Source organism: Chenopodium album, chromosome 13 (assembly GCF_948465745.1).
Source record: "Chenopodium album chromosome 13, dcCheAlbu1.1, whole genome shotgun sequence".
NCBI lineage: Eukaryota > Viridiplantae > Streptophyta > Magnoliopsida > Caryophyllales > Amaranthaceae > Chenopodium > Chenopodium album.
The window spans coordinates 21,196,862-21,220,507 of record NC_137846.1 but is presented as its reverse complement, the minus strand read 5'-3'; the positions used below and the strand labels follow the sequence as shown (position 1 = coordinate 21,220,507).

Sequence of the window (23,646 nt, the reverse complement as noted above, 5' to 3'; positions counted from 1 at the left end):
CTCATACTCATTTGCCATTATCCACAAAGAATTCATAACACAATCTTGCTTTACATAAAAACCAAAATTCCAACGTAACCACCACAAACTTCATCTCAAATGATCATATTGCTTCACAAAAATCAAGAAAGGTAGAAAATGAAACAAAAGGTCAAATAACTAAAGATGTGGCTTGAAAAGAAGGGATAAGGCTCAAATGGTTGCAAGAAGGCAAATGTAAACCAAAAACAAAAGAAAATAACAAAATATAGTAAAAATGAAAATACCACCCCGAAAAATGTGCCTTTGTCCTTCCTAGATAGTTCGGTCTCGTGTTTGAGAATCATACATCAAGCTTTATTAGATTAGGTTTGCATAGTCAAGGATCCACGCCGCTCAAACAAGGAATGTTGAAGGCTTGAAAAACAAGTAACCTCACAAGGTGGTGGCAAAAACTCACCAATGGTGTCAAATCAACTATAGGAAGCAACTACCAACATACCACAAACAAGTAGAATCCGGCTTCATGATCCTCCTAGTTCAAACTAACTACCCTAGCATACACTATCCTAGAGTCAACCGAACATAATCTCAAACCGTGCATACCTTTACAACCTAGGAAGAAAATCATGCAAAAGACAAGTCCAATGTGCAATGTTCATTTCAAAAGAAAAGAAATGAAAAACAATGCCTCAAAATCACATCAAAAATAAAAAGAAAAATAAAAGAAAGTAAGAGAAAAAGGTAAAATAAAAGAGAGTAAAAGAAAAGAAATGGAGACATAGGAAAGGAAAACATAGGAGAAAAGCATGCAAAGGACTAGAAAGCATGTTAAACACATAAAAATCCCAATCGACAAACAAGTGATCGATAGACAACAAAGTCACCGATCCCAAACACATTGCGTGTTAACAAGCATCCATCCTCGAACCATTCAACTTCTCCTAAACTAATCCTATTCTATGCAACCAAGGAAAATAAAGAGAAAAATAAGAAAGGTCTCACCGGTATTCCAAGCATAGCAAAAACAAACGAAGCAATAAGAAACCACCTCGTAGCATTCCATATCCATAAGCTCTTCAAGGAACCAAGTGAGAAAAAAGAAATAAAAGAAACTATGAATCAAAGAAAAAGGTTAGTAACTTCAAAACAAATAAAAGAAAACAACAAATAAAAGAAAATAAACAAAGCAAGAAGTATATACAACTAAAGGAAAGAGAAGGTAAACTACCAAAGAAAATAAAGAATAAAAGAAATAAAATCTATACTAACTAAAGAACTACTCTAAACTACAAGATTTGGATTTAAGGGATTTGGATTGAGGGATTTGGATATAAGGGATCATCAACAACAACATGGCAAGCAAAACAACTCCACAAACAACAATCAGCCAAGAAAATAGGGCAAACAAGCTAGCTACAAGAAAAGTAGCCTAGAGATCAAGAAAATGAGGAAACCAAAAAGAGGAATGAAAATAAACATGCAAGCAACTAAGATATGTACACAACAACAACAAGGTCACCGAGCAAGGTACTAGTTCCCCCAAGCTAGATAGAAAATACATCTCAACATCCCGATCAAAACAAAGCAAGTATCAAAAATATGAGGGATGGAGGTAAAAAGCATGAGAAGCTAAAAGGGAACTAATAACTACTACCATCACCACCACCACTCCCACTTGGCCCGGCCCCATCTCTGTTGCGCTCGGGGTCATCGAAGGGATGAGGGTAAGGCTCCCATCCTCCGGTGTACCCCTCGGGCCACCCATAATGCCCCTTGAAAAGATCGTGTTGCCAAGGAGCAAGAGGGGTGTAGGTATCGGACAAAGTGAGCTCAAAAGGGTGGTTGGGATGGACATGGGGGTAGTTAGGATCCCCCCTATAGTCACTACCATCCGGAGCCTTGTAATCATAGTTACCATGCTCGTCCGGGTAATAGTGACGCTCGGTGTCGGGGTTAGAAGGCCCCGACCAATAAGGATGCCCAAACGAAGGTAGAGGACCTTGTTGGGGCGGGAAATACGGATAGTTAACCGGGGGAGTAATGTTCCCACGGTTAACTTCCGCATCATAAAGTTGTTGTTGTTGTATAAACATACCTTGTTGCATCTCTTGAATACCTCTTATTTGGTTATAGAGGGCCCCAAAGTCTTGATCGTACATGCCGTCTACGTGGACTTTCAATCCACTCATTTGCTCACTAAGAGCCTTCAAATCTTCATTGGCAAAAGCATGTTGCCCTTGCTTTTGTTCTTGCTCATGAGGAGCTTGTTGTTGTGGAGAAAAATGTTGTTGTTGTTGATGTTGTTGTTGATGTTGATGTTGTTGTTCTTCCTCATCTTCTTCTTCTTCATCCTCCTCGGAATCAAAATTGGGATGCCGGAAGGACCTGGGAACATGCCAAACATTGTCGGCAATCCTAGCCAAAGAAGTCAAGCTAGGGTTAGGCAAGAAGCACCAATGCTCGTGGCCCCTTAGCCACTCATATCTCCCTTCACTAAAACCCTTGGAGATAAATTGGATTTGACCCAATTGTTGCATATCGAGGTAGATGGAATCTGTATCCCCAATCTCCTTACAAAAGGGGAGATAATCATCGAGGCGAAGGTGAGTCAGAAGCCTAGTTACCATACCCCCACAAGGGATCTCTCCCGTCCTCCTTTTGCGAAGGTCCAAGCAATATTGGGCAAAGATGTAGCCCAAGTTCAACCGGCCCACAAACTCCGGGCGAGTAGATAGCCAAAGGACTTTGAGCTCCAATTTACTCAATTTCCCCATCTCTTGCTTGGGGAACAAGACATAGCCCAATAGACGGTGTACAACCCTAAGACAAGGTTGGTACACGTCCGAGATCTTGGCCTTGTTGGCGATGAACTCACTACCACCGGAGATGTCTTCCCACCAAGAATCTTGATCATAATCCGGGAAGATGAAGTGTTCAACGTTAATAATATCCCCATGGGGATCAAAGTCCAAAGCAGCGTTGAACTCTTCTAAAGATTGGTCAAATATGTTGTTGAACAATTGGAACCGCACCCTATATACCCCTCCAATGGGTACAAGCTCCAAGGTAGCCAAGAACTCCAAGGTAGGATCCTTGTAGGTGCGGTAGGCGTCGGCGATGAAAGTCCCCAATCTCAAATTCAAAAGCAATGACCGCACATCATTATCAAACCCCAACTTCAGCATATCGGATTGAAAGTAATGGCGGGTTTGTTTGAGGGTTCTTTCATCTTTCAGATTTTGATAAAAGGCTTTTTGTTTATCGGTGAAATTTTTCTTATTTGGAAGAGAGGTAGGAGGTCGTGTTTGAGTGGAAGATGGGTTGGAAGTACTAGGCCTAGAAGATGTACTAGGCCTAGTGGAGGTACTTGGGCGGGGAGGTTCCTCGATGCTAACATCGGTTTTTCGCTTTTTGGTGAGTTTCTTGAGGTATTTAGACATTGTGAGTAGTATAGAAGATCACCAACAACCAATCAAGTAGCAAACCAAAGAACCAAGAGCACCACACCCAAATTCACCACTTACTACCAATATCACCAAACTCCAATTTCACAATTCCCTTCAATCAAACCAATTCCAAACCAATCAACAATATCAATGAACCAAGAAAAATTCCTTTTCAATCAATCCAAGAGCAAACACAAAGCCAATACCGAAATCACCACTTACTACCAACTTTCCAAAATTTCAACTCACAAGAATTCAACCAAAATTGATGAAAATTACTACAAAATCAACAAACAACACAATGTCATGCAAAATCAATCAATAAATATCACCAAATCACAACTAAAATCAAGAACAAGCATCAAAATTCACAAAATCAATACTACACTATTCATGCTCATACAAATTTGTAATTCATGCAAATTTATGATATAATTGGCAAAATTAAAGCAAGGATTAGTGATTATACCATAAAAGAAGCAAGATAAACCAATTTTGAGCAAGCAATTCCAACTCCACACAAAACCCCCAATTTTCGGCCACCAAGAGTAGGAGAGAGAGTGAGTGAAATTCGGGTCAAATTGTGAAGAATTTGTAGTGTAGAAAGATTTGTGAGTGATTTTGAGTAAGAATGTAGTGATTTTGGTGAGGGTTTGAGTGTTTTTGGATGATGAATGAGGGTGGAGGAGTGCACACAAAGGAGGGTTTGAATGAGGGTATGAGTGAGGAAGATGAGGGAAGTGAGAAAATGAGGGGAAAAAGGAGGAAGAAGAAGATAAATGCACGACCAGCATCTGTGCGGCCGCACAGCACTGATGTGCGGCCGCACACGCAGGCTGTGCGCCCGCACATGCCTCGTGTGCGGCCGCACATCCCTGTGCGTGCTCCTTCCTTCTTTTTTCCTCAAAGATTTGATACTTACTGCCTATTAGGGTGCGCACATGAATCATGATAGTGATGAGGAACAACATAGGCAGTAGCTAAAATCATTTTCAAAGTCCTCAAAGTTGAAAATTCATGTGCACACCACAAAAATTCACTAAGTATCAATTTCCTCCAACTTTCAAAATATGAAATTCCTATCTTACCTCTCTAAAATTCTTACCCTTTTACCTCAAATTTCGACTAGAATCGAACAAAATATGATTTGTGCCATGAACACCTTCCATCCATCATGCATATTTGTTGAATTCCAATCCCACAAGCGGACATCCTAAAAATCCAAATAAGGAGAAAAGTAAAAGAAAAGACAAGGTAATAAAAGAAACAAAAATGAGAAAATTCAAAAATCAAAGAGAAAGGTTAGAAACTCCGGGTTGCCTCCCGGGAAGCGCTTGCTTAAGGTCCTAAGCTCGACCCTTCCTCCTAATCATGGAGGATCAAAGAACACCACCTTTTTCAAGGTGGTTGATAGAGCAAATTCTTCTTCAACCTTGGGCAACCTCTCATTAATGCTTGATGAAACTCTCACAAAATTCTTTTCAAATTCTTCTTTTTCACTTCTCAACTTCTTCCTTTTCCTTGTTTTCTTCGAGTCACGGGCCTTTTTCTTCGGCTTGACTTCAACATCCTTAATCATGGAAGCTTTCTCTTCCTCATGAGAATTAAGCTTGAACCAATTTGGAAAACCAATATCTTTCTCATCCTTTGGTTTTTGAATCACAAATTCTTCTTCACTAACGTCATTAATACTTGCACAAACATCATCAACAATCTCAAAAACATTGTTAGTAGAAGAATCAATCATGCACATACCATCAATGGAACGAGAAAGACTAGCACATGCGATATCTTGGACACAAGATAAAGACTCATGCATTGGTTTTAACTTAAAACTCTCTTCTAATTTCCCACACCTCAAAGTAATTTGACCTCCTTTGACATCTATTAAAGCTCCCGAGGTAGCTAAGAAAGGTCTCCCTAAGATGATTGGAATATGTTCATCCTCCTCAATCTCTAGAACAACAAAATCCACCGGAAAAACAAACTCTCCAATCCTTAAGGGGACATCATCAATTCTTCCCTTAGGAAGCTTAATAGAACGGTCGGCCAATTGAAGTGTTATCTTGGACGGTTGAAGCTTACCTAGATCAAGCCTTTCGAAGACCGAGAAAGGCATAATGCTAACACTGGCACCAAGGTCACACAAAGCATTTTCAAAAACCATTTCCTTAATTCGACAAGGGATTGAAAAATTCCCCGGATCCTCCATCTTCTTCGGAAGTTCACCATGGATAAGAGCACTAAAGCACTTCCCTCCTTCCACCGAACTACCCTCATCAAAATCCTCTCTCTCTTTTAAGATCTCCTTAACAAACTTGGAGTACTTAGGCATGTCGGGAATTGGTTCGGTAGCGGGTGTAGAATCATGAACATCCTTAAAAGCTTCAAGGAACTTCCCAAATTGCTCATCCATTTTGAATCTCAAATATTTTTGGGGATATGGTAGATCGGGAAATCTCTCTATCTCACTCATCTTTTCACCAACACACTCTTCTCTTTTGTCAACCTCACAATAGATTTCCTTAGACTCAACCCTTTCCACTTCATTCTCCTTAGCACCACTCTCATCTCTTCCCTCTTTTGAACAAGAAACTCCCTCATCAAAATCATTTCCACCACTTGTGGCAATAGAGTACACGGGTTTCTTTGGTTCAACACCTTGGGAAGGCAAAGATGAAGGACTAGCAAAATCCTTAATAGTGCTTGCTAATTGAGTAATTTGAGTCTCAAGCATCTTATTGTGGGTCATCATCTCATTGAATTTCTTATCACTAACCGCCATATAGGTGTTAATGATCTTAGTTTGATTATCAATCAACTCTTCCAAGGTTGTCTTAGGAGAAGAAGGTTGTGAATAGGAATTTTCATTTTGAGTCTTTGGAACAAAACCGGGTGGGGGACCTCTTTGAGCATTGTTTTGAAAATTTCCCCTTCCTTGGTTGTTCCAATTACTCCTATTTTGATTTGAACCATAACCTTGAATATGGTTACCACCACCATGATTATGGTTTCCATTACCTTGGTTATGATTTACATAACCTTGGTTTTGATTACCATAATTATGATTTTGATTACCATAGTTTTGGCTTTGATTTTGGCTACTATAACCTTGGTTATGGTTGCCACGAGAACCTTGATTCCCTTGGATCCTATAACCACCATTATGATTATAGTTGTCAAAATTGCCTTGGTTTTGGTAATTCCTATTCCATTGGCCTTTTTGATTATCAAACCATTGAACATTGTTGTTTGACACAAAATTAACATGTTCACACTCATTGTTGTCAAATTCATCAAGACATTCATTAGGACAAACACTAGAGTCATGATCATACGATCCACATGCATCACAAAACAAGCAACCCAAAGGCATATTATGTGAAGAGGGAGGGGGTTGAGAGTTAGAAGGAGTACCTCTCCCCTTAAATTGGGAGGGAAGATTAGAAGCTTGAGAAGAGGTAGAAGTGCTCTCCAACTTAGCTTTTATTGCGGTGACCTCCTTTCCTAAGTTTGTCATTTGGGAGGAAAGGTTGTTGATTGCATTGAGATGGTCCACCGAATACAATGAAGATTGCTTGCTTGAAGAGTCTCTCTCCCCATCTTGCCAATCCCTATAATATGTCACCACGTCCTCAATGATGTCCTCAACTTCTTCTTCGGTTTTGTTCATGATAGGGCCCCCGGCCCCTCCATCAAGGCATGACTTGCCTTGGGGACTTAAACCGCCATAGAAGATTTGGATCACTTGGTATGTGGGGATTCCGTGGTGAGGGCACTCCCTTTGATACTCTTTGAATCTCTCCCATGCTTCATAAAGGCTTTCACTCGGCCTTTGCTTGAACCCTTGAATCAAGGCTCTTGCCTCCGCCGTCTTCTTTTGGGGATAGAAACGGGACAAGAAAGCCTTTGTAACATCATCCCAAGTTCTCAAGGAGTTGGGCTTCACTTCCTTGTCTAGCCACTCCAAAGATCTTCCTAATAGAGAGAAAGGGAACAACTTGAGGCGGATGAATTCTTGAGAGACCCCATTGACTTTGATAGTGTTGCAATATTTTTCAAATTCTTTCAAATGGTTCAATGGGCTCTCATTCTTAGCCCCACTATATTGCCTTCTCTCAATCAAGGTGATCATTGCCGGCCGGATTTCGAAGTCATTTTCCAGGGTAGTAGGTGGAGCTATTCCACTCTCAAACCTATATGCCCCGGGCACTCCAAGCTCCTTCAAGGCTATTCTAGGATTTTCACCCATTCCTTGTTCTTCTTGAATTTCTTCTTCACTTGAAGAGCTATAAGCCAAGGATCTATTATCCACTCTTCTTCTTGAAAGAGTCCTCTCAATTTCCGGATCAAGGGGAACAAGGGGACGATCACGGGTTCTATGCATGCAAAACTCACACAAAAATGTTAGTAGCACGGCTACAAATGTAGCCTAGAGAAACAAAATCTTTTTGTATTTTATCAAAATGAAATAGACTCAAAAACAACATACACTCAAGCACCATTCCCCGGCAACGGCGCCATTTTGATGGGACGGAGAACGGTAGGTCGTTGGGCTACCACCCCACCCTATCAAACAAAATTTGTAACTTATCTAACCCCTATTTAGCGTAGTGGCAAGTCAAGGTCGAACCCAAGGGAATGGATATCAAGTGCACGAAGTCTAGATCAAGCTATTTCGGAATCAAGAAGGGGTTTGAGGTAGAAGTAAAGCTACCTAGGTATGCAAACTTGTATTAAATCAATCTAAGACACTAGGGCAATGGATCCACATGCAATCATAATGGAAACGGTAATTTGGGAGGTCAAACCGAATAAGTCAAGCGATATGAAGGAAAATCATCATGTATCCAAAAGAGCATACTAAGGTGGTTCACCTAGAGGTCTAACTAGCGTCAACTACGCTAAACACTAACTAGGGAACGTCACAAAGCACCTCAATCGTGAAATTGCAAGTTCACTAATCAATGGTCCGTATCATAGCAAGCTTACAATGCAATCTAGTGTATTAATCAAAGATGGCCAAACCTCAATTAATCACACACATGCACATGAAATATCAACCAAATTTAATCATATCATCAACTCCATCAATTATCCCCAAATTACACTATTCCATCATTCATACATGCTTCACCATCTCCCTAGCTAGGAAACTACTCACTAGCCATAGAAATGGAGATCAAAACTACTACATTCATCAAATTCATTATCAACATACTTGAATTCAAAAATTAAACCAACAATCAATCAAAATCAATCAAAATTCAATCAATAACCAAATCAATCATCAACAATATGAAAAACTAATGAAATCAACTAAAATCAAACTTGTATTGAAATCAAGAAGAAAATCCTTACAAAACTTTGATCCAAAGATCAAATACAATGAGGAATCCTTGAGCAATCACCAAAAATCATGAGTTTCTCTCTCTAGTTCTTGAGTTTCTCTCTCTAAAATTCTCCCAAAAACTAACTATCAAATTCAATCTAAAACTAAAACTTCCTCCCCAAAAACAGGTAGAAATAACTATATATACAAAGGAGAGGTCGGTAATGACGCCCAAAAATAGACCCTCGTAAGTGCGGGTGCTCGAAGGAGTGTACCCAGGAATGTGCACCCGCACACACCTGATGTGCGGCCGCACACGACAGATGTGCGGCCGCACACTCCTCAAGTGCGCCCGCACATAGCTACAGCTTCCTCCTTTCTTCTTTGCCCTTGCTCACAAGGTGCACGCACCCTAGATGATGATGATGGAGGACAAGGTAGGCAGCAACTTCCTTGAATTTCTTGAAGAAAATGAGCCATGAGGAAGGCATAAACAAGACTTTGAAGCATGCTCCTTGAACCTCTCATTGACTTGAAACTTCTTGCACAAGCTTTAGGCATGAAAATCAATGGAAAACTATAGAAAGGAAGCCCGGGAATTCTTGGACAATCAATTACCACCTACAAGCAAAAGATAAAAAGCAATAAAAGAGAAAAATAACAAGTAAACTAGAAAAAGACATGAAAAAGAGAAACTAACTACAAAAAGCATAAAATGAAGAAAACAAGAATAAAACTAAGGAAAACTAAAGAAAAGAGAGATAAAATGAAATTAAAATCATCCAAAAAGGAACCAAATGAGTGCCAAAAATGTCACACATCAGTCTGTAGCCGGACGATGAATGAGCTAGCCAAATTTTTGATATTTGTCACATTTTTTCACCAATTCCATTACATCCGACTCCAGTGTAGGCCAGAAGTAGAGCCGCCTGGCTCTGGCAGCAAGGGATCTGCCCCCTATATGGGAGGCGTAGAATCCCGCATGCAACTCTTCGAGGACTTCCTTACCCTTCTCAGGGGTAACACACTTCAACAGAGGCTTCAGAAAACCAGCCCTAAAGAGTTCTCCTTGTCGCAACTCGAAGTTAGCCGCTCGTTTTTTCAAAACAGCCGCCTCCTGTGGTGAGTCAGGGAGCGTGTCGTCTGTAAGGTAAGCCCGGATGCAGTCCATCCAGGTTGAGCTTCGATCAAGAACTCCAATGGGGTCTTCCTCAGAGATACTCCTTTTTTCCATGACCTCCCAGAAGACTGACCGAGGCGTTTCACAAGAGGCGGATGATGCCAGTTTGGACAGGGCATCCGCCTGATTGTTGGAAGACCTGGGCACTTGACTTAGAGTAAATTCTTCAAGTGTCCCAACTTCAGCCTTGACCGCCTGCAAATATTTTATCATGGCCGGAGGAGTGGCCTCGTACGTTCCATTGACTTGGAGTACGACCAATTGAGAGTCTGAGCAGGCGTCAATTTTCTTTGCCTCTGCTGCCTTACAGTACCGAATGCCAGCAAGTAGGGCTTCATATTCGGCCTCATTATTAGAGACCTGGAACTTGAACCGTAGTGCATATTCAAATTTGTCCCCCTCAGGAGACTGACAGATAATCCCTGCACCACAGCCGTTCACAGTGGAGCTCCCGTCCACATACACTCTCCAAACCTGACTAGTATCATCTGGAGCAACCGACCTTGTCATTTCCACAATAAAATCGGCGAATGCTTGCCCCTTAATTGCTTTCCTGGGTTCGTAAGTGATTTCCAATCCTTGCATTTCAATCGCCCATTTGAGCATTCGTCCAGAAGACTGCAAGGTTGTCAGAGGCCGCTTGATCGGCTGGTCAGTATAGAACACTACCGCATGTGCCAAGAAGTAAGGTTTCAATTTCTTGATGGCCATGTAGAGAGCGAGACCAAACTTTTCAACCATGGGGTACCGAAGCTCAGCATTCCTGAGAACATGGCTGATGAAATAGACTGGGAGCTGAGTGCCGTCTCTTTCAGCTAAGAGAACAGCGCTGAGGGCATGATCGGAGACGGCCTGATACATGAAGAGCGTCTCTTTGGGCAAGGGGCTAACAAGCCTCGGCAAAGAGTGCAAATGAGTTTTTCACTTTTGAAAGGCCGCCTCTGCATCATCGCCAGACAACCTGTAAGCTTTTGAACCTCTTTCATAGTTCGGGGCGACTGCATGTCGATGACCGCTTGTATTTTCTCAAGATTGGCCTTTATTCCCCTTTGATCAATCAGGAATCCGAGAAACTTCCCAGACTCAACACCAAAGACACACTTTTTTGGATTTAGCATGACCTTGTGCCGCCTGAGTGTGGCGAATGTTTCTCGGAGATCAGCAAGGTGATCCGCTTGTAGTTTGGATTTGACTATCATGTCATCAATGTATGCTTCTACATTCCTCCCAATCTGATCAATGAAGACCGTGTTAATCATTCTTTGGAAAGTAGCAGGCGCATTCTTCAAACCAAACGGCATCACAGTATAACAGAACAACCCCTGATCAGTGACGAATGCCGTCTTTTCTTGATCTTTTTTCCACAGGGGAATCTGATGAAAGCCTGAATAGGCGTCCATGAAACTCATCAGGGCATGCCCGGTTGTTGAATCAACCAGGCTGTCGATCTTTGGCAATGGATAACTGTCCTTCGGACATGCCTTGTTCTGGTCGGTGTAGTCAACACACATCCGCCAACTACCATTCGGCTTTTTTACTAACACAACGTTAGCTACCCAATCAGGGAAGTTGCATGGCCGAATGAACTTGGCGTCCAGCAGCTTTTTTACTTCAGCTGCTGCCGCTTGACTTCTTTCTTCGCCATGATTTCTCTTCTTTTGCCGAATGGGCTTCTTTTTGGGATACACGGCGAGTTTGTGGACAGCGAGATCCGGGCTTATGTCAGGCATCTCTTCCACTTCAAAGGCAAAGATGTCTTTGAATTCTTTCAGAAGCTGGTGCAAACTGTCACCTAGCTTAGCAAATGCAACCGTCCCCACCTTAACAGTCCGCTCTGGCCGAGCGTCGTCCAGAGGGACATCAATGTGTTCGCTAGTCGGCTAGGGACGGAGATCATCCGACCGTTCCCCGGTCAGTGATTTCTATTGCTTCTCTTTTTTTACCACCACCAATTGATCAACTTTTCTCTTTTTCTCAGCTGGTGGGGCCACTTGGTCTTCCCTGTTATCATCAAGGTCGACTGTTTGTTTGCCCCGGAAGGTTGCTGCGACCGCGGGCTTGACATCCGAGAGATAGCACTCCCGAGCTGTCTTTTGGTCCCCGTTAAGGGAACCGGCTGTGCCATCATCCCTCTCATACTTAACAAGCAAGAGGGCAGGAATGATGACGGCCTTGCACTCGTTAAGAGTGGGTCGACCAAAGATGAGGTTGTAGGTAGTAAGCTCTTCAACCACGAGGAAACGGATGGCCAACCGTTTCCCTTTTGCCCCAGCCGGATGGGCAAATCTATCCATCCGACTGGGTGCACGAGTCCTCCCCCAAACCCTATAAGGGTGTGAGAAACCTCCATCATGCTGTCTGGCTTGTACTTGAGATTGGACAAGCATTTGAGGCTGATGAGGTCAGAGGAGCTGCCTGTGTCAATCAAGATTCGATCAACCAGTTGGTTGGCCACTTTACATTCAATGACCACAGGGTCATCATGCGGCCGACGGACTTTGCCTCTGTCCTTTTCGGTGATGATGACCTCGGGGAAGGCGGATGTGCCTGCCGCCTCTCCCTCTTCAACAAAATGGATCATCTTTTTCAGATGATCCTTGGTGCCCCGAATGGTCGGGCCACCCCCGGCGAATCCGCCTGCTATGGTATATACCAGATCTTCATCGTTGTCGGTACTACAGTCGGCTGGGGAGCCTTCTTTTTGGACTGCCCCTGATTCGCCTTTGAAGTCACTTTGGACTTCACATAGGACTTCAGCTGTCCTTTGTCGGCCAGACGGTCATGCTCTCGTTTGAGGCTGAAACAGTCGTTGGTGTCATGGCCGATGTCTTCGTGGAAATGGCAATGTTTATTTTTGTTCCAATTTTCAACGGAACCTCTCATTAGAGTCGGCTTCTCAAGAGTCAGCCGGTCCTTTATTTCCATCAAGATGGAGCAGCAGTCCTTGTGGAATTCGTACCTTGGGACGTACGTTTTCCACTCTTTCTTCTTCTTCTGGGCCGGCTGATCAGAGTTATCAACGACCCAGACTTGCTTTTTCTTTTTGCTCTCTTCTGGCTTGGGAGCCGGCTGAGCAGGCCGACTCTCCTTCTGTGGGTCGAACCTCTTAGAGTCCGACTGCCTGTTGGAGGAGCAGAGCTCGGTCGCCTGTATATAGGCTTCCGCCTCTCGCAGCGCTCCCTACAGAGTGAAGATTTGTTTTTGGACGAGTTCATACTTGAAAGTAGAACCGTCCTTCAGACCCTTGAAAAAGTCTGTGAAGGCGACCTCATCAGATAGCCCATGGATCTGGATTCGTACCAGATTGAACCGCCTGACGTAGGAACGCAAGCCTTCTCTATCTCCCTGCTGTACATTGCCAAGATCAAAGCTTGTTTTCTTGGCAGGGATGTTCATAGAGAAGTTGGAAGCAAACAAGAACGCAAGCGTCTTGAAGCTATTGATGCAACCAGCCGGCAAGTTGCCGAACCACTGCTAGGCTATGCCCTTCAAGGTGGCTGGAAAGCAGCGACACCATGCGGCATCATCCAGCCCTTGTAAATACATGAGGTGGGTGTATGCTAGCTTGTGGTCTTCGGGGTTGGTGGTCCCATCATAGGTTCCTACCAACACATTTTTAACCTTGGCCGGCTGTTCGGCGTTGGTTATTTCCTTAGAGAAAGCAGAGGGTTGGTCTCCAAGGTGCTGCAGCCTAAGCTGCCAGTCTATGGGCTGATAGCCGCATGCCGCCTGTCCTCCAAAGAAGGCAGGCTGGGTGTAAGGTTGAATAGGCGTTTGGTACAATGGCTGAGCCATGTACTGAGCCGGATGGATGACATGAGGTCCAACTTGAACCCGGGGGCTGCTTATTGGAGTCTCATGCACAGATTGTGAATACCTCAACGAGGTATGCTGGGAGCTGTCGTGGTAAGTCGACGTTGAGGCCGACTCTGAAAGCTCATTCCTCTTCTGTTCGATGTAATGTCGAGCATCAGAAAATGTTTTCTTGTTACCATCCGGTTGAACATGCCGAATGGGTTTCCTTGCAACCGTTTCTGGGAAACGGAGTCTTGAGAGGTTAAACTGAGGCCGAGCCGTGTCCTTGGGATGAGGAGTCGGCTGTCGGTCCCTAACCGATTTGTGCTTGCCCGTCTAGGCTGACTTCTTGGCCGACTGCTCCTTGGAAGGAGTAGTCGACTTCTTGTTGGTGAGTTGTTTTATCTCACCACGGAGAGTGCTCACAAGCTTCATGAGCTCGTCTCTGGTTACTGGGTCTGACCCTTCCACCTGGGTAGAATCAGACGGCTTCTTTGAATGTCCGGCTGGTTTGCTCGGAGCATTCTGAGAGTGAGGGCGCTCCCGCTTTTCCTTGTTGCGGATGCGCCTGGAGATGAGGGACCCATCTTTGGCAATATAGGTTTCAACTTCACCGTCGTCACCTGAGTCATAGTCCGACTGGACCAATACTTCGTCCAGGGACCAATTGGTCTCTGGCGGTTGTTTGGTCTCCGGTGGCCGATTGGTTTCCGGAGGCCGATTGGTTACAGAAATTGGTACAGTTTCCAAAGAGGCCATCTTAGAGGTACTCTCCCCACATACGGCGCCAAATGATTCGGGGTTTTTTGAGTCCCTTGGGAGAGTTACAACACTAAGACTGGATGCTCGCTTGGATGCCTGTACCTGCAAAACAACGGAGCACCGAATGGTCGGTGGTCCGCCTCCGAAGCTTAAGTTAGTCTAAGTCCGAAGAATAAGGTGCGGAATGTAAAGGATATCTGCTCGGATTCCAAGCTCGGGAGTACTGTTCTCTTGAGAGTGACAGTTCTGACAATGATTAGTAATCACTGAATATTCCTCGGAAGGAGTGTAAAAGGTTCTTTGTGTACGTATCACGTATTAAATGTAAAGATGTTCCCATAAATGAGGACGTCATCTCCTATTTATAGGCTTCTCGAAAAACGTGCACTCCCTAGGGTTTCGTGCCCTAGGGAATATTCACGCAGCTTTTGCAGACCTCGGGATTTGGGCCTGAAAGCCGCCAATCCCAGGTCCTTTTATCCGTCTGCCACGTGTCGTTCCCTGAGAGGTCCAAGGTGGCGCCCCTTTCAGTGACACGTGGCGGACTCTGATTGGGCCAACTGGCCTAGGGTATTTTTACCCAAATCAGATGTAACCTTCAACAACGAAATCATTTCCCCCACCATAGACAAGCAATTTATCCTTATTCCTTTTTAGGTACTTTAGGATATTCTTGGCCACAGTCCAATGCGCCACTCCTTGGTCTGATTGGTATCGGATTGTAGCACTTAAGGCATACGATAAATCCGGCCTAGTACAAATCATGGCATACATAATCGATCCAATCAGCGAAGCATATGGAATCTGATTCATCCTCTCTCTCTCATCAGGTGTTTTCGGACACTAACTCCTGCTAAGAGTTATACCATGAGACATGGGCAAGTGGCCTCTCTTGTCCTCCGTCATACTAAATCTTTCTTGTAACTTATCAATATAAGTATGTTGGCTTAACCCATTTATCTTCTTAGATATGTCTCTATAGGAAACAAGGAACAAAGAAAAGGAATAAAATTCCATTTCTACTAAAGAGTTCATGTTATTATAGTTAACGTAGCAAGTCATAATCTTCACAAGTATCGGATACTTCTTGAACTGTTTCACACGGAAAGACTCACATTCAATATAAAGAGCAGTAGTTGCAAATTTATTTGAATGGCATGGTTATCCAAGCCATGAGTCAAGAATGCTTGATAATAAACAAACATTTCCCTAACATGATAAACTCACAAAGTTCAAGTCATGGGCATGATTTGTGTTTCGAAAATCTTTAGCAATGTCATATTAACAAGAACGTACTCAAGGCTATATAAGCTCTTGACAGTTGATCGATTCAGAATCGTTTTAAGCCAAGCAAGTCTTACTTGTTGAAAACCGATAAAGTAAAGAGCTATTGTTCTTGGAACAGATAATTGACTCCGAAAGCTAAAGAAGATTCAATTACTTCAACGTTTCACGAAGAATTTGAGAGAATATGAATGTGAACAAAACTTGACCTTGAGTATCTCAAGAGTTCAATGAAGTACATAATCGACTTTGCAAGATATCAAAATCTCTAGATTAGATCGAGCGATGTTTGTTTGAGCCAAGCATGACAATCTCAAAGTTATGAAATTGAAATTTTAATAAATAACTCCAAAAAGAACATAGTATGTCTTCACGGAGTCCTCGATGCCATTTGAAAATGACTCGAACGATGATGGATCACATCCCTTCCTATAAAACTCTTAAAGATTTGCACAAATGACTAATGTTACACTAAAAAAAATGTCGAAGCTAAGAAAGGACACCATATTCACTAATGGATAAAATTAACTTCTAAATGTCTTTTCAAATATATGTCTAAGGCTCTTAGCCTCAATGGGAGCTCATGCTTAGTGGGAGCTAAGTGACTCGGTGGGAGCTCACCGGCTTAGCAAGAGCTAGGTGGCTCAGTGGGAGCTTAATGACTCATTAAAGGCTAAGATAGCTCAAGTGGGAGCTAATTGTTTGTATCACAATGAACTTTTATCCAAAGACAATATACGTGTCTCTTTGTAAGCATTCAAGTGAGACTACGGGCATTACCTCCACAACCTAATTGAGAACATAATGTTTGTTGCTCTACGTGGTGTCTTTGTGGAAAGTAACACATTTCCCAAATGACAAGTGGGAGGAAAATGAACTCGATGACCATTGAGCTTAGAAACAAACTAGAACTGAGAATCTCGGAAGACTCAAAAGGGCTTCATGAGATTGATTGATCAAGAATACTCAAAAAGACTTTACAAAAGGGCTTTATAAGAATTATTGATCAAGATACTCAAAAGGACTTTACAAGTGTCTTAAAGAGAAATTCATTATGCACAAAACATCAGCAAAGTTAGAGTAAGATCAACATAATCAAAGGGCTTTGAAAGCGCCTTGAAACTCAATTTTGATGCAATTACCCCGTATAGGTATGGTATTCACCAAAGGTTTGGATTTGATCCTATAAATTTCTACTAAGTTAAAAATAAACCTATGACAAATCCAAATTCCGAATAATGGTTAGAGTCCATAAAATCCGAAATAGACTCCATGTTTGAAAATCATGTTTAAAATTTGATTAATTTGCATGAAGGGTGAAAGACCCATCGATCGCAAAAGTTTTCAAGGAGAAAACTAACAAATGTGGAAATGTATATGCATACATAGCTAGATTGGTTGAAAAGGATAAAATTAAATTCACGGAGTTGATTTTAATAAAAATCTATTCACCAATTGGAATGCTAAAGTCTTTTGTGATTATTCTAGCAAAATTGCACATATGAAATATGGAAAAATAGATACCAAAACAGCCTTCCTAAAATAGGATTTTGGAAGTGAATATGAAACTAGTCTAAGGGTTTTGAAAATCTAAATAATGCTAGATTTGAAAGCAATGCAAGTTAAATAAATCCAATATGGGATTAAAGGAAGTATTACACAAAGGAATTGGAATGTGTTTTCTCAAAAAGTTAATAAAAGGATTGGCTTATGATGAAACATAGAAATTCTTATGGATAAGAAGTTTGGTGGGAGCAAGAGTCAATCTCGTAAGGTTCAACAAGAAGTTTACGAACTCTGTTGTAAATTAACTATCAAATGCAAAATGCTTAGATTTGAAAGTATTTTCGACAATGGACCAAGCTAAAGGCGACACTTAGTACATGTTGGGATTTAAAATCTATTGTATAGACTTAATAAAACGTTTGAACGAGTGAAGGAATTTACCGTGTTAAACATGAATTAAAGGACTTTGAAAGACTTTCTACCCATATGTATAAAACTAAGTAACTGTTTGAACTAAGTATGAGCTAGGCTAAATACCAAGTCAAACAAAAAAAATCTGGTAGAGACTTTCAACCGTATCACATAGAAAACAGTTTAGCAAGACTTGGTGAAATTGGAAGAGCTAAAAGGTCACATGAATGGAATAAAATTGAGATTAATTCTGCAATTGAAACCATCATGTATGCTATGGAGTCATCACACAATTTACATGTTTAGAGCATAAGAAGAAAAAAGTTCCAATTAAAATAAATCTAAGTCATGGATCGTTATATTATGATCAAGAACATCCAAAGTACTTGAATAAGTAAAAGGGATGGGTTCTTAACGTATGGAAACAAATGTAATTTGAGAATTGGTGTTGCAAGCCCATCCTCAGGAAGGATCAAGATCCTTAACAAGGAAGCCATTTATAAGAATGAGCTAAAATGCGTCGTGTCTTGAGAATGGTAACATGGGCGTGCATCCATGTGTAATGTGCGGGAAATTTAAGGTAAATTTCCATGATCACAAGTGACTAGGGTATCCCATATCACTGTGAGCCGTTTTGGAATAAAATCCAAGCAAAGCACCATTAGGAAGTCTACTGAAATATATGTTGAGAATATTGTTGTTGCCTTAAAGGAAATAATAAGAAAGTTGTTCAATGGAAAGTTCGTTGTTGAACGTTAATGATTGTAGGTTGTCAAGTTGAAGATCTTAGATCATGAAAATGAGTGGGAGCCATCACTTGGACAATAAATCCTAAATCACATATAATCCATGACACTCTCAAATTTTATCATCTTATTATGAAAGTGATCAATAATGAAGATGCTAAGATTTGCAAAATAATTATAACTAAACCTATGCAATAAGTGCACGACAACATTCACAATTGCATGTTAGAAATCAAACATATTAAAATATGGGTATGATTTCTATTAATGTTTTGTGAAGAGTATTACTCTTAAAGCATTTTTGAGAAAAACCATTTATCATAAGATGAAACGTTGAAAGGTTTCATAGTGGAATAAAAATTATTACTAATTATTCCACAAAACTGTTTAATCGTGGTTTAGAATTAAATTATGAGTCCATTCGATTTTGAAAATATTCAAAATAGGGTATTAAGACCAGTCTTGGATAAAGAAACACCTATTAAGTGAATATTGAATATTGTAATCGAAAATTATCCCTAATCATGGTCATTTAAAAGATGGACGATTAATGACCACTTAAGATTAGTGTGTAGTTTGATTTATAGCACCGTTTCTTGTGCTACAAGGACATAATTGTCATAAATCATTAGCACAAGTATTTGTTTAGAACCATGCTGGATCGACCTATGAGAGTACTTTAAGAGATTTGAAAATCGTCATAACTACACCTCTCATTATGGCTATCAGAACTTCTTTCCTCGAGCATGGGTATTGTGAGTTCTCTTGTTTGAGTACTAGTCCGCTTTGATGTTCGCCAAACATCTGCCGTACATGGGGATTATAACGGCAACACTCGAGCCGCTAGATCCTCTTAGTAAGAGAAGCTTACAGTAAAAGACTGAGAATGTCGCTCTACTAAAAATAGGGAACATGTCTTTGTTGTTTACAAGGCCTTTCAAAGAGCGAGATTGTAAAATGCATGGCCATGCTCAGATGGATTTTATAAATCATCTGCTTATTGAGAGTCTAACTCGGATTTCAAGAAACACTTCAAAACGTAATAAGGATGACGAATAATCTTATCTTAAAGTTCATGAAGAGACATTAAGTGACATAGGAAATAGGCTATACACAAAAACCACACTTGTCCGAAAGGACAAGTGGGAGATTGATGGGAATGGTGTCCTTCAAACTAGTGTATTATTCTTATAGAGGGTTCGGAATTATTAGAAAGCTAATTATTCAGTGAGGTCAAGTTATCGGAATGCCTAGTTGGAGGCCGCTTCCGTTCAGTGATAAAAATTTGTAATTAATATTACAGCTTAATCTTAACTGAATCCTTCGGGTTACACCCAAGAAACTAACGATCCGATACGCCAAATTAATCCGAAAGGAATAAATGAGTCGCTCGAGTATTATGAACAAAGACGTCGGATTCCGAGCTCAGAGCGTCGGAACCAAATCTCAAAAGTCGAGCCAAAATTTAGGAATTGGCAAGACGGGAAAATGTTTCAAGTATCAATTAAAAACCCAAGCCACGCGAAAGGCTAGGGAAGCGCGCCAAATAGAAGTGCCCCACGTGGTAGCGCACGTGTAGCGCACATGGCAGCACGCCATGTTGCAGCACACGTGGCAGCGCATATGGCAGCACACGTGGCAGCGCGCCACGTGTGCAGTGAGCCACGTGGGCAACGTGCCATGTTGCAGCGTTCCACGTGGCAGTGGGGCATGGACCCGGGTGACGGGTCATGGACGCGGGCCAAAGGGTAGCGGCCCAGCTAAACCCATCTTGGGACTCTAGGTTGGGTACCACATGGTTAGCTCACAATAGATGTGAGTTGCCTTGGGAAGCAAATGAGGAAGTGGTCCTCACCTAACCATGTGACACTTGTTACTTAGTGATCCCTTGGTTTATTTAACTAGGAATTGAATTCAACATTCTTTCCATGTGGGATTTTTTGAGAAAAAGTCCCACATTGAAATATGAGAGGAATTCACAAGGAAGCACTCCTTATAAATAGCCAAGGGATACCTTGGGATTGTTCACTTGAGTAGGAACAAAAAAAGGCATTTCCACTTGAGAGGATACCTTTAACTTCATATATACTCGAGTAGTGTTTTAGTCCGACTCGGCTAAACTCCGAGTAAGAGACTGATCGGGTCGAGTTGCGGGTGGATATCGTAGGTGGTCTCTGCACTTGCAAGACTAAGCTTTTCAAGTAAGAGCTCTGGGTGTAAGCAAAGCACGTGACAAGGGTAAGATCGTCTTTTCTCTTTTTTTTGTTATTTATGTCATTTAGTTATATTAGATATGAGCGGGTCTTAGGGGTCGGGTTTTGTTTTGCAGTGAGTTAGTCTTACCGAAACCTAACAAATCCATGAATTGTAAGTGTTGTGGGAATGTGTTGATTCTTTTGATTCTTATAGTGGAAGCAACTTCAAAATGAGCCCTACACTCTACTATTAATGACTTTACGGCGTATGCCATGCTATCCGGTTGGAGTACAAAAGGCTATAAAGCTTGTCCTTCTTGAACGCATTCTATGTATTCAAATAGATTTGGTGGCAAAATTATCTACCCTGGGTATCGAAAATGGCTGCCTATCAATCACCCATATCGTTCACAAGATAATTTGTTTGATTGGAAAGAAGAATATGGTATTGCTTTGATTCGTACCAGCGAGACTGAAGTTTTGAAGCAACAAGAAGGTGTAATGTATGTATATGGGAAGTAAAAAATGTTCCTTAAAAATGAGGGAGAAAAGCTACCAATGAACTTGATGATGATTGCGATCCCGATGGTGATGATGTTCTGTGGAAAAAGAAAAGTACACTTTTTTAATTAGAGCATTGGGAGCATAATTATCTTAGACATAATTTAGATGTTATGCACATTAAAAAGAATGTGTCCAATATTTTATTAGGAACTCTTTTAGATATGGATAATAGTAGAGATGATGAGAGTGGTAGAGAAGCCCTAAAGAAGTTGAATATAAAGCCTCATTTATGGATCAACCCTCAAGGTTACATCCCGCCGGCTGCATACACCACGTCTAATGAGGAGAAAGAACGTTTTTTGAAAGTCTTGAAAAATATGAAAGTTCCTGATGGATATGGATCAAATTTCCAAAGATGTGTGAATCTAAAGCAGCGGAAACTTATTAATATGAAAAGTCACGACCATCATATTCTCATGCAAGATATCCTCCCGGTTACTTTAAGGGCATCGAATGCCACAAAAGTTATTGCCTTGCTTGAGGAGTTGTCAGACTTTTTTAAAAAGATATGTTCAACAACTATAGATACAAGAGAATTAGATACCATTCAATTAAAGCTCGTGTTGACTCTTTGAAGTTAGAGAAAGAATTTTTACCAACATTTTTTACAATCATGGTTCATCTACTAATTCATTTAGTGGATGAGGTCAGACTTGGCAGACGGGTTCATTATAGATGGATGTATCCTATTGAAAGGTGATTTATTTAAATTATTATTATTATTTTTATTATTATTATTATTTTATCATATTTTTTGAATTATAATTTTTCCAAAATTTCTTTATTATTTCACATTCACATACATAATTGTTATTACAATTTAAGGTACTTGGCCTTTTTAAAATCTCATGTAAGCAATAAAGCGCTGCCTGAAGGATCTATAGCGATAGGTTACCTTTTGTGGGAGACAATTGCATTTTTTTCGAGATATTTAGAAAGTGTTGAGACAATATTCAATAAACCTAGAAGGAATGATGATGGTGTATCAAACAATGACAACTATCTATATAATTCTGGTGGTCATGTCGTTGGAAAGAAAGAAAATGTCTGTTTAGATGATAGAAGTTTAAAGCAAGCTGTAGGGAATATTTCAAGCCATCCTAAACTTGATCCCCACTGTGATCATACACTTAAGCATGGTGGCGTCCAAAGGGAAGGAAGCTAGAGTAAAAGAGTCGCCAACAAGTTTTAGGAACTTGTAAACCGTTCACAGGGTGAAGGTTACACCCCTTAACGATCCAGGAGATCGTCAACTCCAATAGGTCTGGAACCATGACTGGTGTTCGGGGATGAAGGTACAAATCCAACCTAAAAGAGATTGAACCTGCCCTAAAAAGGCCTCTACTTTTTTCTTCTCGTATTCATGTGCGCTTTCTGACTAACATGCAATCAATAGGTTTACCCTAAACCTGTTTATCTATGTTGGTTGAATATTAATGCACAAACAAATCTATTGTTGGCGATCACTTGAATTATAATCATATTAGCCCTAAAAAAGATTATTAATTATCTTATTAAGTGTGTTCCCTTTAAACATGAATAAAAGGCGTGATCAAGCAATAACAATAACCATATATTAAGCAACATGATAATCATCATAATTATAATCATAATAACAATCATAATTGAAATAATCATGTTAACGCTAAAGCATAATAATAGCAAGATCCTAGGCATGATACTAACAAGATTAATAACAAACCCTAGCATGTCGCTAAACAATAAAAATCAAAGCTTTAGCCCTAACATGATATTAGAAAAGAGTAAAAGGAACCGTCCTAGATATCATAATTGATATAAGCAAATCACCCTAAATATCATACTAATGAAAGCATCCTAACATGATACTAGGAACCTAAATAATAATCTTAACATGATTTCTATATCATAAGATCAATTAAACAATTAAAGTACTTACTTGGATGCCTCGTATCTCTTTTTAATAACAAAATACACGCGTTAGTAACTTCAAGGAAAATATAAATCAAAACAATTAAATTAAATAATTGAAATAGAGATTTGGGACCAAACCCTCAGAAATTTTAACCTTTCACGTCTAGGGCGAAGGCAACTTTGAACTCGGCTAGGTGTTTCTAGATCTCGTGTATGCGGAATTTTGTTTGTGAAAAGCTAGAGAGATGAGAGCTTAGAGAATTTAGAGAATAGATTATTGGAGATGAGAATTGATGGTAATTGATGATAAAAAAACGAAGGTTCAGGACCCTATTTATAAGAAAACAGTCCGGAAATAGGTAGAATTTGATAAGGAATAAAACTCCACTCTGTCGCCGCAAAACCAAACTTGTCGCGTGGCGACAAGGCTTGTCGCGTAGCGATATGCCTGTCGTTTGGCGATAACCTGAATTCCTACGCGCTTTCAAACACGGAGTCCACTTATCAATCAAAATTGACTTGTAAAGTCCGTATGAAAATTGAAATCGTA

The 23,646-nt window shown here is 40.8% G+C and overlaps 1 pseudogene; it reads left to right on the top strand.

Annotated features, from left to right (window-relative positions):
* Nucleotides 1-7,189: 7,189 nt before the first annotated feature.
* LOC145577165 (small nucleolar RNA R71) lies at nt 7,190-7,288 on the top strand (annotated as a pseudogene).
* The last annotated feature ends 16,358 nt before the right edge of the window (nt 7,289-23,646 follow it).